Source organism: Sinocyclocheilus rhinocerous, unplaced genomic scaffold, assembly GCF_001515625.1.
Source record: "Sinocyclocheilus rhinocerous isolate Xijiao unplaced genomic scaffold, SAMN03320098_v1.1 scaffold827, whole genome shotgun sequence".
NCBI lineage: Eukaryota > Metazoa > Chordata > Actinopteri > Cypriniformes > Cyprinidae > Sinocyclocheilus > Sinocyclocheilus rhinocerous.
In genome coordinates, this window is record NW_015633173.1 from 218,212 (window position 1) to 244,554 (window position 26,343).

At 35.8% G+C, this 26,343-nt stretch overlaps 1 pseudogene; it reads left to right on the forward strand.

The window, feature by feature from the left end:
• Positions 1-4,200: 4,200 nt before the first annotated feature.
• Positions 4,201-26,343, forward strand: part of LOC107743313 (protein EFR3 homolog B-like) — a 29,382-nt pseudogene continuing 7,239 nt past the window's right edge.

The window sequence follows — 26,343 nt, forward strand, 5'->3', positions numbered from 1 at the left end:
TTTCTATAAGTGACTGCCCAGCCCAGACACAACATGCTGCCATCATGTGGTTGTATCAGCTGTGCTTTAAAATGCATCACTGCCCACGACTGCCTGCATGGCATCACTTGAGAGAATATCTTCATCAGTATATGTCTTCATCTGTAGCTTTGGTGAAATCTAAAGATTAATGGAAGACTTTACCATTGATTCCAGAAACCTAAAGAGCCATTCTCAGAAAAGTCTGATTTCAACAAACAACAACTATTATTTAAAGATAGTTCAAACAAAGTATAATTTCTCCTAGCATTAATAAAAATAAATAAATAAAAACAGTAACAGGCACTTAAATACATATTGAATTCATATAGAAGTGTTCAGCTATTAATTTTAATTCACATTATTATTGTTATTAATAATGAAAGATAAAATCAGCAAATGACACAGTGCATGATGAATTCATCAGGAAATGCTCATCTGTTAATTTTAATTCACATTAAAAATAATAAATAAATAACAGAAACTGGCACAACAATAGGCTACATAATGAATTCACAAGAAAGTGTTCAGCTATTAATTTTCATTTGCATTATTATTGGCAACTGACACTTCAATGCACGATGAATTAATCTGGTTCATCTAATAAGTTTTCTAAAACGTCTATCAAAAATAATAATAATTATTATTATTATTATTTAAAAATTGCTTGGCTGGCATTTAATGCATGATTAATTAATCTCAAGTGTTCCTCTATTATTCACATTATTATTATTATTAAATTGACATGCCGACACTTAATGTATGCAGTTTTCCTGTAACAGCGCAGATCTCAGAGGAAGTGTGTGAGTCTGAATCACTGTGTGCGGAAGGAGCGTCATTCACAGGAGAGGCAGTGAGTGAATACGAGTCAGTTATCATGTTTATTTTGGCTCTCTGACAGAGCATGAGAGGAGCTTTATGTTCTACCAGACTATGCAGCTGAAAACAAGCGGTGAGGAAATTAAAACATGAAATTACATTCTGTAGGGTTATGATATTGTTAATATGTTAAAAGAGCATGTTCAGACAATTGTTTTAGTAATAACTGTAAATATTACACACACCCTGTCTAGACCGGTAATTTCTTAAGATGTTCTTTAGATTATTTGTATATTATTAAATTAGTTTATTAACTGCACGAAAAGAAAAAACACTGTTAAACGTGATTATTTACTAAAATGTTTACATTTTTTTCTTAGAAATCGCTCATAGTGCGTTAACCCGACTGACTGGAAACATAAAGGAAAACATTATTTTTTCACAAACCTGTCTGATACCATAAAACCCACAAAAAACTGAAACATTTTTGTTAGTTGTGCCTATAAATGTAAACAGTGCCCAAGTGCAGCGGGATCTGTTTTATTTCTCACCTATGTTCTCCAGCGGTAGGCCCCACACCATCCTGCGGCTTTCCTACTGTGAGTGAACGGAAAAGAGCTTCCTGGTTTAGCGTGAAGTTCGGCTTTGGACCGCTGGACACCGGTGCGCCGTAGTAACCTCTTGAGAGCAAGAGCGACATCTGGCGTAAAAAGTCATCATGACAGGTATGAGCTGCAATGATTCTACAACATTCAGGGTCCAGTGCATGTAATATACATGTATGCTTTAAAATTTTGAATCGCTTACTGCAGTGTGTATAACGTGTAATGAATCCCTGCAAAGATTACCATGGTAAACTAGTAACTACAGTATTTATGGTTACTATAACCTCATTGGAAACTGGTAAATTGAAATTAAAGTGAATTTGGTTTGAATACTGGTCCAGTTTTGGCTGTGCTGTTAGACAGTTTGCAGGTAAAAAATGGCAGCTTTATTAACGAGTTTTACGAAAAACTTTTAATTAGCTGGTTGGCATGCAGAGTAAGTTATGTGATTGTGTTTAATTTTCCACGTCAGTTTGTCTGATGGAGGCAGTTATGGCCAGTTTCCTTGATGCAACTTTAAATTGTTAATGCATAAACTCCACAAATTAAAAGTTTACTGAAAAGTTTTAGCAGATCTTTAAAGTCAGCATGAAATGGAAATTCATAAATTTTCTAATCTATTTTCTAAATGTTTCTTAATGGACAATTTGAATTTACCCATGCATATGGATTTTATTTTTACATTTAATTTATAATTAATTAATAATAATAATAATTTGCATTTAATCATTTAGCATTATTTAGAATTAATCACTTATTAATCAATCTTCTGGTAAAATGGCAGACTTTCTGGTGTATGTTGGATTTAAGGCGAAGTCGTGAAGTTCGGCTTTGGACCGCTGGACACCGGTGCGCCGTAGTAACCTCTTGAGAGCAAGAGCGACATCTGGCGTAAAAAGTCATCATGACAGGTATGACCTGCAATGATTCTACAACATTCAGGGTCCAATGTATGTATATACATGTATGCTTTAAAATTTTGAATCGCTTACTGCAGTGTATATAACGTGTAATGAATCCCTGCAAAGATTACCATGGTAAACTAGTAACTACAGTATTTATGGTTACTATAACCTCATTGGAAACTGGTAAATTGAAATTAAAGTGAATTTGGTTTGAATACTGGTCCAGTTTTGGCTGTGCTGTTAGACAGTTTGCAGGTAAAAAATGGCAGCTTTATTAACGAGTTTTACGAAAAACTTTTAATTAGCTGGTTGGCATGCAGAGTAAGTTATGTGATTGTGTTTAATTTTCCACGTCAGTTTGTCTGATGGAGGCAGTTATGGCCAGTTTCCTTGATGCAACTTTAAATTGTTAATGCATAAACTCCACAAATTAAAAGTTTACTGAAAAGTTTTAGCAGATCTTTAAAGTCAGCATGAAATGGAAATTCATAAATTTTCTAATCTATTTTCTAAATGTTTCTTAATGGACAATTTGAATTTACCCATGCATATGGATTTTATTTTTACATTTAATTTATAATTAATTAATAATAATAATAATTTGCATTTAATCATTTAGCATTATTTAGAATTAATCACTTATTAATCAATCTTCTGGTAAAATGGCAGACTTTCTGGTGTATGTTGGATTTAAGGCGAAGTCACATTTACTGTTGCCCTGTGAAATTTTGCAGGCAGAGTCCAGTTATTTCAGTAGGAGCTGTATAATTTCCCTCAAGTTAATCACGCAAATTTGTTGCACTGACCAACAGAAAGCTGCTTGGTTTGAAAGTAGGGCTGCACGATATATCGTTTCAGCATCGATATCGCGATGTGCGCATTCGCGATAGTCACATCGCAGGATGTGAGATGTTTAGTATAGGCTACTGATCATTATATTTATACTGATAGTTTTTTTTTTTGCTCACACACAGACACAGTGTCTACACCGAAAGCGACAGCTGTACAGAGATACCCATTTTAAATACATTAAGTAGCAGAGCTACTGTATGGAAAGCCATATGGGTCATAATTCGCGTGCTTTTCACCGCCGTATCAATATTAAAATGCCGTTTTCATAACGCCGCCAGGCGTTAAATAAGCTCCGTTAGGCGATAAGTTAATGGCAGTCGCCACCACGCGTTAAAATAACGCCACACGCCGACCGACGTTAAGTTAACGCCACACGCCACTTAAGATGCAGATTTATTTGCTCATCTACATGGACACACCTCTCGTGGCTACGAGGACTCTACGGCAAGTCGGAGCATCCAGTTTGCAAGAGCGCGAAGATGGCAAGTACAGCAGAATAAGAATTGAAAAATATAGAATTCTAATGGATAAATATAATTGCAGTATATAATAATATAAGCTTAGCAATAAACAAGCCAAAACAAATTAATTTATAAAGAACGTAAGGTAAAGTTGGGCTGTACAGTTTTTTTTCTGTACAGATTTTGAGTGCTGCACTGTTAATTGTAGCTGAAGGCATTTGTAAATGACAGTTATTCCCATTCTGCAGGAATCGGTAAAGTTTTTTTTTTCTTCTTTTGCTGGATTCTGTGGGCACAGATTCCTTTTGGGCCTACATATAGTCCTGTTTGTAAGAACAGCCCTTGGATTTGGCCGGTTTGCATCTCTCTCTCTCTCTCTCTCCCTCATTAATAAACATCTCACTGACACAATGAGTTCCACTATTCCTTCTCCGTCATTGTTTCAGTAAATTCCAGAGAGAAAGAGAGTGTGGGAGTTTGTCGGACCGAGGAGACGCTGTCAGTGACAAGGGCGCAGGAATTTGCCCAGAACTGAAGGGATGCCATGAGCTGAACAGCCTGCAAAAGACCTGGTGATTAACTTTAAAAAGAAAGACCTCCAAACCTGAGAGACAGCAAGAACCAGGCGCTTTACAGGAGACTTTTTGTTTGCTTGCTTTAAAAATCAAGATTTTGAAGGATTTAATAATATTATATCAGTAATTCTTGTTTTTCAGAGAGATTATAATTGTTCTGATACTCAGCATTGGATCAATTTGCTAATTTGCTGTCTGCACTTTGTATTTTAGCACATTAGAGGATTATGTGAGTTGCAAGAGAGCAGGCTGCTTTTATACTGATTATTTTCATCCATGGGTTTATTTAGATAACCAAAGGACGATATTTTGGTGACTTTTAAGAGTTGTTTGTGAGTGTTGGAGCTGGTATTCTTATGCCCATGGCTGTCCCTGAACCTGTTGCCACCCGGAGGTTGGCACTGGACTGTCGTACCCTGCTGGATCACCGCCCGAGTCGTGGTAAGAGGTCCCGTCTCTGCAAGGATACTGATGTATTCTTCTCACAGAATCAGATTCACTCAGTTGAGTGGCATTGTGCTCATGATGCAACTCTAGAGTGATATCATTGCACAGTTTTTAAGTATATGCGTTTGCTTAAGAATTTCCGATTTGATTGATTTAATCTTTTGAAGTAAATATTGTACGTTTTGGGATGAGAAGACAAGTGCAAAGTTTAAGAGTGCCGTCTGCCAATGCAAAACTCTGCCATGATGCAAGAATGTTGTGGGCGGTTGCCAGGGTGTTGTCAAAAGCATCTCTAATGAAATTCCTTGCAAAAGATGACAGTGCAGAGGAACCTGGATGCTGAAATCATGACAGATGTATTTATTGCGTTGTCATGGAAACCCAAATCTGTGACTGACACTTGGCATCTGCGCTCTGGATGGTTTTAATTAAGTGCATTTAGTTGCTAATTAGCCAAGCCAAATTCCTGTGTAAATGTCACTTGGCTGTTTGTGGACTAATATCTTTCCAAGATCCGCTAATGACAATTCTGACAGGTTAGTGTCATATTTTTAATAGAAAGTCTTCTAAAAATGTGCACATTCACGATTGCTCCAGCTCCACAGCAACTGGGTTCAACAGAGTATTTTCTCTTTTTTTTGTTTGTTTGACATTTGCCAATATGTCAGATTTGCTTTGACGTTCAAAAAAACATTGATTTATATTTTTACCAGGCACTGAATCTTCAGTTTCATTTTTGACTTGTAGTCTTTTGACATGTAGTCCAGCAGTGTTATTTTAGTGGTATTTATATGGTATTATAGTATTTATTAATGTGTATTATCTTTATTATAGTTAATAATAATCATAAATATGCCATATATTAGTATTTTGAAATAGCTTTTATTTTTGTATTTTTAATTATCGTTTAAATTTAGTTTAGGTTTCAGCAATTTTGTTGTTCTTTTTTTGTCTTTTTTATTATATATATGTATATATATGTATATATGTATGTATATATATATATATATATATATATATGTGTGTGTGTGTGTGTTTGTATGTGTGAGTATATATTTATAAAAGAGCAGTATAAAAAGCTAGAACATTTTTTTTCGAGCTTGGCCCTTCATGACGTCATGATGGACGGAATTCTTTGTATGGGCACTTCTCCTGGAAGAGCGCTCACAGCAACCAGAGCGAGAGCAAGATCAGTCCATCAACGTGCTTCATATGCACGTTGGATATGAAGGATGCAATACAACTCTATAGGTACTCAAGATTAACATGAGATTGGCCAAAACTGTGTGTGTTATGTCCTCTTTAACAAAAATAAATAAATGTTTACATATGATCATAACATGCTTCTATAAGTATTTGGGATAAAATATCTATTTATTGTGGTGTTGGTATTGCATATCTCTTGCAATCTAGTGTCACTGGAAAAATTTTAGCATGTGTGAAATCCTACACATTAGCTGTGCTGTTTGTGTGTCGTATGTTTTCCACAGAACACACATGTGAGAGAGAGTGTAGGAGGAGAATGATGGATTGCAGGAGGAAAACCATGCCATCTGAGAGAAAGAGAGAGAGAGAGACAACGGCTATGTTGGGAATAGCATACTAACGTACTGCTCTAAAGCCCTATTCTGGCAGTAATTATTTCTCAGGGGGACGTAATATAATTTCAGCTTTTACAGGTAGTAGTTGGTGATTTAATTGCCATCTGATTGGGAAATGTCAGTGTTTTTCTCTGATGTCCCTGGAGAAAATTCCAGGCTGAATTAACTACTGCTTTTAGAAAAACTCCAGGGTCATGTGGGAATTTGACTCCTGAATCAATATCTCTTGGAGGAGGAACTGATGGAAAAATCTTTTTTGACAACTACTATTTTTGGACCATATTTGCATTTTTAAAATGGCCAAATTAGCAGCAACAGGTGTGTAAAGCATAACATTTTCTCTTAGATTTATATGGATGTCATAAACGCCAGTGGGTTTTGAATATTCAAACAATTTATGATTTATATAAATATACATTTATTTATATTTGCAGGGCTAGAATGAAAGGGGATGGCACGACAAAAAGCATCCCCTCTGTAAAACCACCATCCCCCCTTACTATCTCCTTTAGATTAATAATGTTGTACCGTATTGGCCCGAATATAAGACGACCCTGATTATAAGACGACCCCCCTTTTTCCAGATGTACCTTTTGGAAAAAGGCTTTTTAAAAACCAAATTTTTTTTTTTCTCAGTAAAACACATTTTGTCTTCAGTTATTTTCATATTGCATATTTTTCCTATTTTAATTTTTGTTTTGAAAGTATGGTAAAAACTGGTAAAATGTACCAACAATCACATTTAAAAAATATTCACTTTTTGATATACCATTAAAAAAAACAAAACAGGTAGCCCATCTGAATTAGGACATTTAGGCTATCCATCTAATAGTAGCCTACCAAAATCTTATTAACAGTAGAAGTTAAATCTTACTGTAGTCTTCAAATCTGGGTACTGTCTTACGTTTTAAAATCACAAAGGGAGTTTTGTCCCATCAGGCTAACGTGACAGTCACGACTCATGCAGCTGTAAGGTTTTCTTTTTCTTTTGTTTTTACTCGCGATCTTTACAACACGCATTACATTACATAGGCTATTTCATGGCACACTCGTTTTATGCGTATTTGGCGCCACCTATTGTTGTGGGTGTATTATTGACATGTCAAAGTCTAGACCCTGAATATAAGACGACCGTGTTTTTTCAGATGTATTTCCAAGAAAAAAACATCGTCTTATATTCGGGTCAATACGGTGTATTATGTAAAACTGGTATAATATACAGCCATAGCAACCATTCACATGAAAAATTTAAATTCTCTTGGTATGATAATTTACGAACTAAATAACGGCGCTTGGCCAAATACAATACAAGCTGCCCACATTTTTCACGCAAAATGGTTTAAACGCAACTTTTGACATTCTATAAAAAGAATGTATGATATTTCCTTGATTTGAGTTTAAAGACATTCGCCTGACATAACATTATTATGCTGTATATGTGACTGCATGCGAGGGACAAAGAGACGATACTAAAGCATGATATTATCGAGTCACTGACTTTGTGGAAAACAAACAAAAACACATAAAAAAGAGAGTCCAAAAGCATTGAAGCCTGTTAGAATGCAGTTAGAAGTATGCCCCTATAATTCAAGAAATAAAAGAAAAAAATACCCTTGTATTAGTTTTTATTTTTCTATATTTATCACACAAGCAAGAGTGCTTTCCTGAATATCAGCATGTGTGTGCGATCGCAAATGTGCTCTTAATTTTATACAACAGTGCAGCCAACACGGCGGTGTTTCGTTTCTGAATGAAAATATATTTGAACGAATTGAGTGAGCCAGTGATTCAACGATCCATTAAGGTCACTTGCTTTGTTTCTAATTGAATCCGCCGTTTTGAACGAATATGATTTGAATGATTAATTTAATCATTTATTAAAACGGGGACTTGCTTCTACCTACTGGTAGAATTTCGGTATCTGTATCGTTTAATCATTGTTATTGATAAAAAAATTACATAAATAAAAAACATTTCAGACTCCAGAAGGAAAACAGTTTATAAATCATAGTTCATTTAATAAAGCTCAAATTTTTATAAATAAAAATGTGTTTAACAATTAGACATTTTGTAATCGGTGTGTAAAGTTAGCTACAGGATCCCTGCCCTGCCAAAGAAATTGACCACACCATCCTCCCGGATTTTTTTTTTTTTTTACAATTAGACCACTGCATATTTGTTTTATGTATATACAGTATATGAAAGTATTTTTTATTTACTTATATTACCATGCATGAGTTTTGTCTTTTGAAGAGCCATGCAAATTTGTATTATTTACAGACGTCCTCCTGAATTTTTTATTTTATTTTTACTGTGTAATAGCAATAGGGATTGTTTCTGATACTTATACACTACTGTTCAAAAGATTGGGGTCAGTAAGGTTTTATTTTTAAAGAAATTAATACTTTTTTAATATACAGTTAATCAAAAGTGACCATCAAGAAATTTAAGATGTTACAAAAAATTTATATTTCAAATGAATGCTATTTTTTTTAACCATCTATTCATCAAAGAATCCTGAAAAAAAAATCTATCACTGTTTCCACAAAAATATTAAAAAGCGCAACTGTTTTCAAAGTTGATAATATGATCTGAAGGACCGTGTGACACTGAAGATTGGAGTAATGATGCTGAAAATTCAGCTTTGCGTCACAGGAATAAATTACATTTTAAAATATGTTCAAAAAGTAATCTTGAAATTGTAATAATTTCACAATACAATTGTTTTTACTGTATTTTTGATCAAATAAATGCTTTGGTGAGCATTAGAGACGACTTTCAAAAAGATTATAAAATCATACAGATTCCAAGCTTTAGAATGGTAACAGTATACACTCTAAAAAATGCTGGGTTAAATATAACCCAGCGCTGGGTTAAAAAGGGACAAACCCAGCTATTGGGTTGTTTTGACCCAGCTATTGGGTTGTTTTGACCCAGCTATTGGGTTGTTTTGACCCAGCTATTGGGTTGTTTTGACCCAGCTATCCAGCGCTGGGTTATATTTAACCCAGCATTTTTTAGAGTGTACATAAACATTTTTCAGTATTTTCAGAAATATATAACAATACTGACTAGACAAGACATGCTGCTGTTTACTTTGAAGACAATTGTAGTGATGTTTCTTTAAAAAAGCACATTTATATTTCCGTTTTTCCCAAGTTTCATGAATTAAAATCAGCAGTATACATTGTACGCTATGCAGTAAGCGGTACAGTAGTATTTGATTCTGAACACAACCAGAGAAAGAGAGAATCTAAGAAAGAGGGAGGAGCTTCTGCCAAGAATGAATGAGCACATCCCACTCTCTCCTCCTCTCTCTCTAGCCCCTCCCTCTTTGAGTGGTGATTGGTGAGCAGGTGTACACTCATGCGTGCAAAATGAGCCTTATTTTTTTGAGACCTGCATGCGCAGGCTGGTGCAATAGCCAAGGTCATCCCAGCAGTATCATAGCTTCACCATCACTGTCCATTAGCATGTGCGATCTCTCCCGTTTTGTATCGCATCACTTTCAGCCGTCAGAGCAGCAGACCGCATGTGTGTGAGCGTTTAGGCTGAGTGTCTCCAAAAATCCCTCTGTAGCTGCATCTAAGACGCTGCAGAGAAGGATTGAGAAGAGAGAGCAGCTTCACTGACATCAAGAGCAATGTATGGTAAGCACTGAGCTTTGTTTGTGTGTGTGTGTGTTCTGCAGGGGTTTGTGCGTAATAAAGGGAAACTGGAATCTTCCCTGACTGCATTCCTTGAGCACTCGGACATGACTTCTCTTTAGTACATCCAGTGACTCTTGATAAACCCAAGTGTGCATGCTGTCAAACAGACGCTGTCTGCTGTCATGAGATTGCTTTATTGTAGGTTTGTTTGATTGCTCTCATGGTGGCACGTTTCTTATGTTGTTGAGTTTTCTGAGTCCGTGCATGTTTGTTTGATCTGCTGGTTTGTTTTGGAGATTTTAGCTGATATGACATTGTCTGTAATTCTGTACGTTTGATGACCCTTCAGTGCGGTTACTGATTGTGGTGTTAACAGATCATGTTACGACTGGATGTTTATCGATCAGGACACAATTCGCCATGTGATGATAAGTTAGCAGGGCATGTCAGCTGATCATGTCACAGGAGAACTGATTAATGCAATCATAGATAACACTATTGCATAAGCTCTTTTTTCACCTCACTCTTGCTCTTTAATAGCTCAGGAAACTCAATGGATTTCTTGTAGTGTTATCATACTGTTTGTAATATTTTGCTTTTCCCCTGAGGTCCCACCAAGTTTAAGTCTTTTTGGGCTAAAAACATAGTCATATTTTAGACCATTTTCATAACGATTTTCCACTCTCGTTTTGAAACTTACAGTTAATTCCAGAAATCTTCTCCTTCCTTCCCTTCCTCTCTAATTTCCAGAAATCAGTAATCCATGCTAAAAATATGCCGCAGATGTTGATATAGCCCACTCATCTGTGCAGCGTCAGAAAGTTGCCAAAAGTACAGTTTCAGTAAATGTTTTTTTAAGATGTGCATAAATTCTATTCTAGGCCTGGGCAATAAAATGGTATCGATATTTATCGACGTTACACCTTCTTCGATAACGATATAAAAAATGTTAGATATAGTGCACGATATAGGCAAGTGCTATGAGTGACGCAGACAGCACACACACACACACACACACACACGAACATGAGTGCTGTGCCTGCCTGTGATGAGGAGATTGTGAATTAAAAAATGAATATTAGTCGAAATTAAAATAAACATTTGCACGTTATTCATTCAAAATATTACAGAAATATAGTAGCTCAATGCGTAAAAGATCTTGATTAGGTTAAAACCGAAACCAAGCCATTCACACAGAACGCATATTCAGCGCATTTCTTAGAAATTAGATATTTGTTTAATTTTTATTTTGTGTTTGACTGTTAAAACAAAAAAAATATTTGTTGTTTGTCTCAATAAATTGAGTTAATTTAAAAATACAGTGGTTAAATGTAAAGAAAAAAAATTCTATTGCTCTTTGTTTTAAAAAAGGTTATAAAAAATTTCAATAATTATCGATAACGAACGATATGAAACATTATATCGTTGATACATTTTTTAGCTATATCGCCCAGCCTTATTCTATTCTATCATATTTTCCATATCACAGATTGCACTAACTTCCATTTTTATTACAGATTCGATTTTTTATTACATATTGCACAGGTTTCCCAGGAAGTTATGATTTTGTTCTCCTAAATACATGGGATGGATTTTTATAACACTTAGGCCTATTTATTATTCACCACATTGGCTCTGTAATTGTACTCTGCACAATGACAGTAAAGGTGAGTCTAATCTCATCTAATGATCAGTGTAGAAATATCGATTTTTCTTAATTCATCATTACTCATATTGTTGTTGGACTTAGACATTTGAAATCATGTGATTGTCTATGATGGGCAGCTGGTGGTTTCAGGTAGAGATGTGTGTGTGCATATGCTGGAGATGTCTTCTGAGGCGGCCCTCTCCCCTCGTGTGTAAAAATAGAAGAATGTGGGCTCTAGCTGTGTGTTATATAACATCACTGAAGGGCAATACAGCATCTCCTAATGCTGACCCACTGAGCTCTTCACATTGCTAGATGTGTGAGTGTCCTTGTGTTTTTTGAAGATGTACTTCTGTACTTTTAGTGAAATCTCACTACAAATAGTGAAATTAATGTGTAGAAACAATTATAAGTAAGCCATTCGCTGACTGATTCTCAGTTTCTTTCTGGTGCTTTTAAAACAATGGTGTGAGTTTGGAGCCAATGAAAGATGAGATTTAATGTGTTTCACATTATGCTTTATAGGGCTGGGCGATATGGGCAAAAATTCATATATCGGTATTTTTTGGCCGATTTGCGATATACGGTATATATCTCGGTATTTTCGTTTTTGTATTTGTATTTTAAAAAATCCGTATTTAATATATATATATATTTCACTTACTGCCCAATGTTGTCCAACAAAACAATACATATTAAAGATCCAAATGCAAACTTTGAAATCAAAATAAATGCAATTTAATTTGCAATATGTGCCTGCTTTGCAATATGCAGTTCAAAGAAAATATAATATGCGCACATCCCAAAACTTTAGGCAGGTTGTCGATCAAATGAAGCACTTCACTATCAGTAAACAAAAATTGGCACATTGCCACTGCTGCTCCCAAAGAGCAATTCAATAAATCAACACAACGTTTCGACTCTAAGGTCTTCGTCAGGCAAGTGTACAGAAGAGTACAATTTATATCAACATAATCCATCACACCTGACATGATTAGTCAACTAATTACCCAATCATCCAATAAACGTAATTTTTTTTTTTCAAAAAGTAAAATACAAAATAATCACACACAAAAAAAGACTCTTCTGTGCACTTGTTGTTTGCCTGACGAAGACCTTAGGGTCGAAACGTTGTGTTGATTTTTATAAACTGATCTTTGGGAGCAGTAGGGATGTACGATATTATCGGACCATTATAAACATTGGCATCGGCCCGATATGGAAAATTATGCCGATATGCCTTGCCGATAAGACAAATAACTCACATTTGCTCAAGTTATGCTAGCGATAAGATCACGTCAGCAGTGTGGTCGTTCTTGAAGCAAACTTTTTAATCATCTGAATGATGATTAGATTCACTGTTTTGGATTGCCACATTCAATTTGGGAATACAAGTACAGAATGATGTGTCATTAAATAAATTTTATATTTACAAATTAATTTTATATATGCAGATTTATTCATGAATGTATATATATATATATATAATTAAAAAAAATTTAAACGAATTATGAGAACTTTAATACAAGGAGCTCTAAAAGATTTTCTGAATTTGTACAACTCCTTTGCTTTAGACCATCTACAAATATTAAATCTACAAATAAAATGTTAAGGTTACCACTGCATCTGTCTGAAAAAAAAATGCAGTGATTGATTTATAGTTGATTTATAGCTATTTTCAAAGATTTAAATGTACTCTCATTATAAAATAACTTCATTATTGCTTATTTAATCCAAACAAGTTTTTGTTAAAAACTAACCAAAAATGAAAAATAATTTGTTTATAATCTCTGCACAGGAGAGACTTGATGTTGTTTCCAAACAAAAGGAAATATATCGGTATGTGCATCTGCTATCGGCCAAAATGTGTTGAAAAATATCGGCATGTCAGATATTGGCAAAAATCCAATATCGTGCATCCCTAGGGAGCAGCAGTGGCAGTGTGCCGATTTTTGTTTACTGATTGTGAAGTGCTTTGCAATATGTCTCTACTTTTTATAATAAAATATCTTTTAGCCAGACTTTATGTAGGGCTGATATATTGATTTACACTTCTTTCCTATGTTGTTTGCAGTGTTTAAGTTGGAACATTCTTTATGATTTGTAATCCCAGAATTTTGCATTGTAACTGGCTGAATACCCTGTGAATTGCACTTTGTTGTGGGGCTCTGTCGAGCATTTGGAACGTACATTGTAATCAAGGAACCTTCTCTTCATAATCAAGGCTCTGTTGCAGCTGGGAATGCTGTGCTGATTGTGAATTTATGCAGATGCGAGAGAGAGGAAGCAGGCGGTTTGTGGATTCAGCCTTGAGACTACACTCAATAATTCTACACTAAATATTGGCAGGTGTTGCAGAAAAGCAATATTGGTCCCTGGTTATAATGAATGTCTGAGAGTAGTACTGATCTATTATTTCTTATTTAAGGCATGATGAGGGTCTGACATTGTGATAAATCAAGATTAGTTGATTAACATGATGCCTGAACAGATACCAGAATTTAGTTTTAGCCCTGAAGATTAGATGCTTTTAAAGGCACTGATTCTATACATTTGTCTTTTGCTTTAAAAGCCTGTTTATTTGGGTAAAGGATGGTGCGTATATGCTTTTGCTCGAAGCCATGTGGCATCAGAGAGTGGAGCAGATTTGTTTCTGATGGAGGAAACAGTTGGAGATGCTTCCTGCTGTTTGAATGACCGTCATTAGCATCGTCCCCTTCCTTCCCTTCCTCTCTAATCTCCTTCCTTCTGTCTGTTTTTAATAAGCATTTTCTTTTCTCTCTCAGTATCAATCTGTATAGAATGTGTTTGGATATATCGATTTCCCCCAAAGCTTTGTCCATGTGACACAATTTGGTTGGCCTGTTGACACCGCAGATTAATCAATGGTGAGAGTTCTGTCAACATCACAGATTCTGGCACAAATAGAGGACACAGAGAGTTCACTCTTTCCCATCTGTGGCTAAACTATTGCTATAGTATTGTACACAACAGAGGAAACACTGCTTGATAAATGACAGAATATGAGCTGTTCTGCTCTCTGAGAGTATAAGTGGTGTTAGTGTAGTGTTCTGTGCCGTATGCGAAATGCATAATTTGTCAGTGTGAAAAAAACTTCCCAGACATCATCAAGTGAAGCAGAAACTATTTGTAGCCAGGAAACACACAAATGTGGAACACCAGTGACTACATGAAGTGATGAACGCTCAATAGTCATTATTAAAGGTGCAATAGGTGATTGTCTTCAGAAACATTTTTTGTTATGCTGGTTGAAAATCTCTTCACATCCCGATAGCAATCATTAAGTTAAGTGGTCTAAATGTATTTGGTTCAGGGGGCGTGGCTTTGGACGGCGATTGCAGGGAGGGTGGGACGTTCGCTTTCAGTGCTATCAGGCTAAAGTTAGCATTTTCCAAGATCTCCTATTGCACCTTTAACTATAGATTAACTATAGACACATCTTTGGGACCAGTGTTAGCGTGTTTCTGACCAGTTTTCAGAACTGTAATTTGGCCTTTCTGGCCACTGCTGCAGTGACATTGAAAATCTTACATTCATTGATCTTGTCCATCATTTTTTTTTATGCCTTGCAAACAAATGTTTGGTTTTTCTGTGATGTGATTGTTGTCGTTAATTCTGCTTGTTTTATCACCAATATAATGTTATCTAGCAGACTGAAATAGATGAGGTTTTGGTGAAATTGCAAGGATGGTGTGTTTATGAATTGAGTTAAATTATAGCTGTATACTTTCCAGCTTGTTGCTTTTTTTTTTTTTTTAAGAAAATGACTTTAGAACATTTTTGTCAAGAATGTTTATTTTCTGTGAAAAGAAATTGAAGAAAAAAAATTATAATTAAACTATTTATAAAAAATAAATTAAAATAAACATTTAATTAAATTTAATACTTGAATAAATGTGTCATTTCTTAAAAAAAAAAAATCTTAACTCCAAACAGTAGTGAATTTTGGCATGGCTAGTCAAAATCTTAAGTAAAGACCCATCTGGCCAGCAGAAAACATCCTTCCTGACTGTTGTTATATAGATTTTACACTAAATTTGTGATGTTTGTGGGAAAACAAATGCATAGGTGCAATATACACAGAAGTATAAACCACATGTATTGGTTTCATTTTATGTCAAGGAAGAGCCAGTTGTGTGGGTTTATACTCCTAGAGAGTGTGCTGGTGGTGTTTTGATTATGACGTTGAGCTGGTCATGTTGCGGATCACCATACGATCTAGTTTCAGTGAAAACAGAGCAGCCCAGCCTTGACTAGTCAAGCATGCAGACAGTGCCTATCGTGACAAAAGTTTGTGTGCTCCATTGGCTTAATTGGCATGACTGATAACATTGCATATGCTTTACCAATCCAGTCTCAGACAATGAATAATAAAAGTTTTCTGCATTAAAGACCATCTCTCTGTGTCTTTATCTGCTTGATGGAGATTTAATTTGTTGGAGAGAGACACAAGAAGGGGAAACAGCTGTTTGTGAGGGGGTGGCAGCACTGGCTGTCAGTGTGGTGCCGTCTCTGTCTGTTCATGTGGGTACAGAGTCACGGCGCAGTGCAGCAGTTCTCCTTCTCTCACGTGGCAGCAGCATTATCATAAAACCTACAAACCCTAAAGGAGTAGTTAAGCCAACAATGGTATTTCTGTCATTTACTCACCTTCATGTCTTTCCAAATGTGCATGATTCACAAAAGTGTTCAGCAGAATCTCAGAGGTGCTCTATTACATAAAATGAAGGTGGATGGGGACCAGGGGCTTTCAAGCTCCAGAAAAGAGCTAAAAGCACCATAAAGGTATCAGTAGTCCATAAGCCTTCTGAAGCCTTTTGATGGAGTTTTATGTGGAACTAACTGAAATTTGATTTTCGAGGTCACACATCGTTCAAAAGTTTGGGGCCAGTAAGACTTTTTTTATATAGATTTTTATATATGTATTCATATAGCAAGCATGCATTCAATTAATAAGAAGTGATAGTCAGTTGATGTCTATTTCAAATAAATGGTGTTCTTTTGAACTTTCTACTAATCAAAGAATACACTATATTCCAAGTCTTCTAAAGCCATATGATAGCTTTGTGTCAGAAAATATATAAAAATTTCAGTCATTATTTGCAAACAGTCTTTTACTTTTTACATGATGCCCAGTGGCATTGGTTGTCCTGTATTTGCAAATAATTTGAATATGATAAAGTACTAATATACGAAAACTATTTTCAGTGAATAATGACTTATTCACTTTCATTGAATATGCAAAAGAGCAGCCTGAATATTTTACTTATACTTTTGCGTTTGAAAGGAAGTCAATGTTTGGAATGGCATGAGGATGGAACATAAATGGGTTCAACATAAACAGGGACATTGAGTTGAGCAGTGGGGTAAAGCTTCTCTTTGAAGTCAAAATGGAGCAGAAACTAAAAATAGAGGCGCCTTGGCTCTTGTTTCTCAAACACTCATTTTAGCGGAACAGATCAGAAAAACCATTCGCAGATCGGAAGATTTTCCCTTCAGTGACGTCATTCAGAGATTAAGGTCTTTCTGCTCTCAAGATGAGCCAGATCTCCATGAAATCTGTTTTGTGACTTCAGAAATGGATTTTATCTTACCATAGTTTTCAGTTAATACTGTGGAAGAAAACACAAGTTATGCTTGCCTCCAGAAGTTCATTGTTTCGCCGTCACGGTGTTCAGTGGGACACGTGTGACTCATCACTGCTGAGAAGCGTGGGCCAATCGGATCACAGATTTCTCTCTGCATATTGGCAGCCGATGTCAGATGGTGTGTTATATGTTGCATGGTTTTCCTCAAGGTTGTCTGTGTTTGACAGATGCAGCTTGTGCCATTTCCGACCTGCACGAAGGACCGTCCACAAGCCCACACATCGCCTTGTGAACGTCCCACTAAACTTGTAAACGTCCCCCCCCCATGTTATCACACTAGACTAATAATCCAAGGTCATAGCCTCTATTTCTGGAAGAGTGTATATTGTGAGCTAAAATGTTTACAATATTGTCTCAAATTTTGGTCAGTAACATTATATATTAGAAAAGGCTTGTCTCCCATTTCAAGAAATGTTATATGTTTATAAGATGACAGGCTTGTGAGGAATACGACACTTTGTCAATGTCTTGAGATCGCTTTCTGTGGTGTTGATGACAACCCAGAACCCTTTTTATGATGCCATTTGTGGGCGGAAATCAGCTGTCTTTCTAAAATCAATGCCACTTTGCTTACAGAAATGAATCCTTAACCACATTTGCTCTTGATTTTTCTCTCTCTGCAGGGGTGTGTGGTTGTTGTGGAGCGCTGAGGCCGCGCTACAAGAGACTGGTGGACAACATCTTCCCTGAAGACCCAGAGGTGAGAGCATTCCCTCTCTCTCAACTCCATTCTTCAGAGAGAGTCTATTTACAGTCAAACAGCCCTCGTTTGCCTCTCAAACCGCTTATTTGCAATTGCATTTATGCTGTCGGAAGATGCTTGCTTTTCGAGACCACTTAAAAGAAAGTGCATTTAATGTGTAAGAGGCAATTACCAAAGCAGGTGTCCGAGGATGCAAGCGACTCACAGTCTTTGCTGAGACTGAGACTGAGTTCAACACCATTTTATGTTATTTTCTGAAAAGCTATCCACCTGAAAGCTGAGATATCTGAAATATCTCCTTCAGCTCATGGTCGTGAACCTGTGCACTGCGGCAGTTCAGTAAATTAGTGTTCAGTGTGGGTTCAAACCAGCAGGGGTGAACATTACTATAATGATTCTCCAGCTACAGAAAAACTTCTACAGATAACTTTCTTCTTTAGCACCAAAAACTCACTGTCCATGTAAATAGATGGACTGAGTAGTTTCCATAAATCTGTATGCTACATTGTCTCCCTAAAGATTATTTAATTGTTTACTAATTAACCAAGACTCAACTATCAGTGAGGTACTTGCAAGTTTATCTGCAATGTTTTAAGCATCAATATTTCATATTTTTAACAGCAGTAGATGAGGGGATAAAATGAATAAAAGAGTTAAGGGAGCTGAAAGTCACTTCCAACTTGGACTGTCAACTTGCTAAAACATTTTTAGAGAAGTTGCATTTCTAAATTCATCCTTTTAAAGTGCTGCAGCCATCTAAGCCAGTGTTTCCCAACCGGGGTGCCGTGTAAAAAAAATCCTTTTTTTAATATTTTTAAATTGCTAAAATGTTCAAAAAAAGCATCTATTATATAATATCCATTTCTGATGTCGCCAATAATTAGAGATATTTTTGTCCCATTCTATTTGTAAAAGTGTGTAATATGGCCTTTTTAATGCTCTGTATTTTGGACCCCATGTGTAGTGAAGGTTTGTTTTATATGAAAACTTTAGCCAGTTATATAAAAATATGTTTGCTGATGAACATTGCAGATGAGTCATAAACAAGCACACACACTGCAGTGCATCCATCTAAATGCAATAGGACATGGACATAAAATCAAACTCAATTATAGATCAAAATGAGTAATCTAGGGCATTGAACATGCACCCACATTAAACGTATAAAATGCAGTACTTAAACTCAGGGTGACTAACCCATTTTATTTTATTCTGTATCATCCAGAAACACCTTAGCTGCATGCTGCAGATATCAGTCACATATAAAAACCCCTTTTAAACAGATTTATTTCTCAGTGGTGTTTCACAATGACCTTATTTACCTGGAAATGCTAGGACAGAGATGCGTTAGTCAGAACTGCACCCACATCTGTTCTCTGACGGTTCAGTCGGTTCGGCAAAAGCCAAATTGCATAATAGGAAGGAAATGTAGGTCCAGAGTTTGCAATGCAATTATTTATTAATTACAGATTTGATATGCAGGCACTAGTTTAAAATGAGTCATTAAATAATCTAGGTGACATGGTCTCATTTATCAGTTCTCTACTATTTCTATATTAATGCATTTTTTTATTTTTTTATTCACGACTTTAGTGATCTTGATCTAAAATAGCTCAACTCTATAAATAACCTAAAACCTGTTAAATGATAAAAGATTCATTTTTTAGCCTGAAACAAATACGGTAAGACTTTCTATATAACAGATTAGTAGTTCATGTACATGAGATATTAATATACATGCAAATATCTGCATGTGTGAAATTATATGTAAATGTAATACATGATTCATACATGATTAATGACATTTTTAACTATTCAAATCTGCATTACCTAATGAACCCATCCTAATATTAAAATAATGTATTAATGTTATTAATTTAATTAACTTACTTCCATGCAGGTGAAGCCTATTCCTCTACAGTATATGGATATTTATTATTCTTGTTTGTAGGTGTCAGAAAAGCTTTTATTGTCTAATAATGATGATGAGGTGACAGTGCTGTCTGTCAGGGCTAATGTAGAACAAAACAACATTACATTAACATTTAATCTTTGATTATACCATCTCATAATAATCACCCACTAGCTGGCCCTGGGTAGAGCAGCATTTGCAGTCTTTTCAAGGAAATGGGTTTTTAAACCTGATTTTGCTTTGGTTTGTCTAGTTATGTGATTAATGTATTTCTATTGAATTGCTCTCATTTGCAGTTTGTGAAGTTTGCTAACATTGAGGAGGACACCCCCTCATATCATCGCAGTTATGATTTCTTCGTGTCACGGTTTAGTGAGATGTGCCATTCCAGCTATGAGGACCCCGACATCCGCACTAAGTGAGCAAACACTTATGCACACATCTGACAGTGTGCTGCAGTCAATTCGGATGGGTGGATGGATGGGCGGATGCAAGCATAGATAGATAGATAGATAGATGGATGGATGGATGGATGGATGGATGGATTAATGATAGGTAGATGGAAAATGGATGGATGGATGAATGGATAAGAGGATGAATGTATGGATGGAATAGGTAGATGAATGGAATAGTTAGATGTAGGGATCCACAAATAAATCTTAGTTTCACAAACATGAATTAAATTCACAAATAAAAAGTATATTCACAAATATCTTTTTATTCTACAAACACAACTTTGCCTGGCATTTATTTGTGAATTGCATCCTGTGCATTTGTAGATCGCTAGAAAGCAAAGCGTTTGTAGAAAGCAAAACGTGATTGGTTATAGCGAGAACGTGCTATGATTGGTCAGCGAAGTGTGGCTGTTATCTGATTGGCTTGAGCAGACGGTGGGTGGAGTCCATGCATTTGTGGATTGTCAGCGTCTTTGACGCTAGAAATGTTTCAAAATCCACAAATGCACAGCGAGCAATCCACAAATGCGTGCAGCAATCTACAAATGTACAGGACGCGATTCACAAATGAATGGCAGGCCAAGTCGTGTTTGTGACATAAAAATGTATTTGTGAATATGTTTTTTATTTGCAAATCTCATTTTATTTATTTGTGAATTTAATTAATGTTTGTGAAACTCTGAGATTTATTTGTGGATCATAATCTATTTATTTGGAATAATGCAACACTTCTACCCCCATACTTATGGAACAGCAGCGATACAGTGTTTCCTTGGTTACCGCTGTAAACAAAGCAGAACAGCGCAGCGCTTATGAACGCTGCTTTAATATGAATTATACAGAGACGAGATGAAAAGAAAATATCATCTAAACTTTTCTAAAGACAGTCAGTTCCCCTCAGAGATACATTCATATAAACTCCCACCCCCAAATGTATCGCGATTCGTTTAACATCTCAACCGATTTGAATCGTCACATATTTGTATCAATTTTCAACCGGCTCGCGGTGAATCGTTACATCCCTAGTTAGATGGATAATGGACGGATAGATAAATGGATAGGTAGATGGATAATCGATGGATAATGGATGGATGGATGGATAGATAAATGTATAATGATAGATAGATAGACAGACAGACAGACAGACAGACAGATAGATAGATAGATAGATAGATAGATAGATAGATAGATAGATAGATGGATGGATAGATAAAACATTACAGAGAATATACACTATATACATGCTATACACACTATATACAAGCTATACATCTAATTTCACGTCACTTACTCGTCTCAGAATTCGAATGGCTGGCATCAAAGGTCTACAGGGTGTAGTGAGGAAGACCGTAAACGATGAGTTGCAGGCGAACATCTGGGACCCTCAGCACATGGACAAGATTGTCCCCTCACTGCTCTTCAATCTGCAGTCTGGTGAAGGCACAGAGAGGTGAGAGTGTTGGGCTTAAATTGGTTAATAATTGACTCACACGAACTTGTCTTCCTCCAGGGATACTTGGCGGCTCTCATAGCTGAATCCTCCATTGAGCCAGATAATTTACATTTACTAATTACGTGTATATAAATGGAAATATACTGTTAAGCATATTGCACTGGATTATCCAGCTTTTAATATTACTAGGCAGCAGTTTTATTAAGAAATTTCAAAAGTAGATTAGAATTTTTTTTTATCTTTCAGATATTCCAGAATGTTTGACAGTAGTCTCTTATGCTCACCTAGACCCAATTTATTTGATCAAAAATACAGTAAAACAGTAATTTTGTGAAATTACAATTTAAAATAGATGTTTTCTATATAAAATTCAAAATATAATGTATTCCTGTGATGGCAAAGCTGAATTTTCAGCATCATTACTCCAGTCTTCAGTGTCATATGATTGTTTAGAAATCATTTTAATATGCTGATTTGCTGCTGAAGAAAAATGTATTATTATCAGTGTTGAAAACAGTTGTGCTGCTTAATATTTTATAGAAAACTCTGATGCATTTTTTCAGGATCCTTTGATAGAAAGTGAACAATAACTAACCAAGTCCTTACTGTCACTTTTGAAGAAAAAAAAGATTATTAAGATTATTCATCACAAATTAATAAGCCTTTTCGTAATATATGTGACTTGAGTTAGGGTTATGGCTACAGCTGATTCACACCAGTGCAAATCTTTTAAATTTTGCATTAAAACAAAAAGTTGCAATTGAATTCGAAATTGACCTATAGTTAGACCGCTTCGATGTGTTGTGACGCGTCATACCAAATCGCTCCCATTATAATCACCAAAGCTGACTCCTTGTTGATGCGCCCCCTATGCACCCATAATTACACCACAGGTGGAGACATTAATTGCCCCTTTCCTGCTGTTTGGTATGTGCTAATTGCCGTTTGATGTAAAGGGCAGCTGATAATTGACTCTTCCTGTGAGATGTGCACATTTCAGATGGGCAAAACTGCAAGGCTGGTTTAGTGCAACCACAGCAGTGAACTAAAACACAATGTACTTTTATTTCTGGTCAACTAAACAGTCCAGCATCTTTCTGGATGTGTGGCAGGAGGGTTTGTTAGCTGAGGTGAGAAGAGTTTCTGCAGATTTAGCCCAGCGTCATGTGGTTATATAACCGAGGGACCGTGAGCGGAGCAGCAGACTGACTGACAGCAGGGTGTGTGAGGGCAGAGGAACAGTGTGATAAATGAATGATGAGACGAACCCTGTGAGACCCTCAGATTTTTTCTGACACACTCACACACAGTGAAGCTCACACAGGAAATTTTCCATTATACATTACATGATGTCAGACTTTCAGACTCCTATACAAAAAAAGCATTTTCATAATCTCTGTTTTGTCTGATGTTTTCTTTTAAAAAATTTCTTGAGAAGCAAGATAATCGGACTTGATAAGACTCAAGTGACTCTATAGTTGCTATCAAATATTAAGCTGAAAGACTTTGTAGTTCTGAGAAGTTTAGTTGTGTACAATATTGTAATATTGTATTATTTTTCATTTCATTCTTCAATCTCCTAAATTACATTTCTTTTAAAATTTAAAATGTTAAAATTAAATTTATTGTAAAAACAACAGAACAAACCTAAGATAAATTTGCTTAGGAGAAAATGTGTATAAGTACTTGACAAGACTAATGAGTCTCTAGGTGCTGTAACATATTTTACAGGGTTTTAAGAAATTTCAATAATAACAATGTAAGAATTACTATCAAATTTTGTTGGGTTTTTTTTGTAAAAAAAAAAATCATCAGAACATAAGAAAAATTTACTTGAGAAGCAAAATATGTATGTTAATAAGAAATTATAAGATTCATGTGACTCAGTAGTTGACTGTCTTGCTTTTAATGTTACTAAACAATTATTAGAATTACTATCAAATATTAAATAAAAAAATATTTTATATAGTTGTAGCAAGAATTTGTTATATGCAATATTATATAGTATTGTTTTTAATTTCAAACTTTCAGGTTAAGTAACTCAAATAGAATTTTCTTGAACTGTTTTGTCATGTTTTCTTGTTGAAAAGACCATCAGAACATACTTAGGACAAATTTTCTTGAAGAAAAATATGTATGATAACATCTTGACTTACATTTTAAACAACAATTGGATTAAGTGGAGATTAGCCAATCATAATAGAGGTGATACAATAGTCTTAACGTTACAGTAGCAGGAAAACTGTGTTTTCTAAATGTATCTAAATGATGACATTTTTAGTGCAAGAATCCTTGTCTTCCATTAGAAATGGACTACTAAAAATGGGCTACATGTAGTGTTTTTACCATGGGCATAGCTTGCCCATGGTAAAAACACCACCTGTAGCCCATTTTTACCGACTGAAAGATTTTTTTTATAATATTTTAAACTGGAATGCTAATGTGCGTTGAACTTGAATCACGTCCAGCCGATATCTGTTTTAAAGCAGTGGGTGAGAAATTCACACCTTGATTTGTTTAATAAAAGCCTACTTTGATATTGTTGACAAACATGTTTATAGTGCATTATTTTCAACATGTTTCTTGCTAGCGCAGCAAAAATATGCATAGCGCAAGTTATTAATGTGCGATGTATCTGGTTGCCATGACAACCTCAAGCGCTTACTGCTGCTCTACGTAATCATAGTAAAAACACAGAGTGTGAATTTGTTTACTATAGAAAATTTAAAATGTATTTTAAAGTGTGACTGACCAAATCAGCTGGCTTGGTTTGCCCCCCCAACCCCTCTCCCTCAAGCTCAAACGTCAAGCTACGCCTATGTTTTTTACTTGTAAACTCTCATTTGATCATTTTATTTGTCAGTATGTTTTTATTCAGCTTCTTCTCAGAAACCAAAGCTCTGTTTAAACCCTCTTTCTCTTTCTGTTTCCTCTGCAGTCGCTCTCCCTCCCCACTGCAAGCCAGTAAGAAGGAGAAAGAAAGCCCAGCTGAGCTGACGGAGCGCTGCTTTCGGGAACTGCTGGGCCGTGCCGCCTATGGCAACATCAAGAACGCAGTCACCCCTGTGCTTATGTAAGAGACCCGCCACATATCGCACCTAGTTTTTAAGGTATAGCTGTATGCCACTTAAAATTTAGTGAATTTAGTGAATTCTAGTGAGACTAAGAGTAACTCAGAATATTTAATACTCATGTTCAGTTATGGAGTATTTATGACTTTTTAATTAATCTCCTAGCGGGTGGAGTGAATCTCATTTTTCAGTCATTTTTGGCTTCATTTCCTAAGCTCGAGCTCTATTCTCTCACCGCAGGCATCTTGATAATCATTCGTTGTGGGAAGGCAAAACATTTGCAGTGCGCTGCTTTAAGATCATCATGTACTCCATTCAGGTGAGTTCAGTCCTCTTTTAAATTGAGACAAGAATCTAAACTCGCTTGCTGTTATTATGAAAAAAATAAATAAGTGGAAGAAACGTACACTGTTTACTTAATGAAAAAAACTTGAAATACATGCCATTTATTTTTATTTATTTTGTTAATTTTATTTAAGTATTAATTTTTTTGTATTATTTAAAATTTCTAATAAATCATTTTGGGTGGCACTAGCTGTTTGTCCGAATGTGTTTAAAGCTTTTTTTTTTATTATTATATTTTAATAATATCTTGCATTGGTTACAGTAGTGATGCAAAAATAATAAATTTTAAATATGTGTATAATATATATCTATTGATTTATTTTTTTATTATATATATTTTTTTATTCTCTCTTCTTTGTCTCTCTTTCTTTCACTCCCTCCAGTCCCAGCATTCTCATCTGGTCATCCAGCAGCTCCTGGGTCATTTGGATGCCAACAGTAAGAGCTCAGCCACAGTGCGTGCTGGGATAGTGGAGGTGCTTCTGGAGGCGGCTGCCATAGCTGCCAGTGGCTCTGTTGGTGAGTATGGATTTACAGCCCGGTTAATGTAAATCACTATCATAAATATACGAAACATTAAATAGTGCAGCCAGAGCATATCTCATTGCACAGAAACAGAGTTGTGTCTTTGCAGATGCTGTAACGTATATCACATATTTTACGCCTGTGCTCAGTATCTGGGTCACTCTCCCCCAGACGTGAAGCCTTTCTTCTGGGAGAACAGAACTGTGACATTGCATCTGAACCAATCTAGATTTCAGCCAAAAATATACATTTCACAGCCCGACTCTCCTCTCTGACGTCAAGTCAGTGCTCATACCTAATATCTCGTGTGAAAACCCTTCACACCTCTTCTTACAGCACTGCTGCTGACCCAAGGGGGACGACGCCACCTACAGCTTTAAACTAGAACTGTGAAATTTTATTTATTTTAAAGGGGTCATATGATGCTGCTAAAAAGAACATTATTTTGTGTATTTGGTGTAATGAAATGCGTTTATGCGGTTTAAAGTTAAAAAGATCCATTATTTTCCACATACTGTACATTATTGTTTCTCCTCTATGCCCCGCCTTTTTGAAACGCGTCGATTTTTACAAAACTAATCGGTCTGAAAAGCGAGGTGTGCTCTGATTAGCCAGCTATCCAGTGCGTT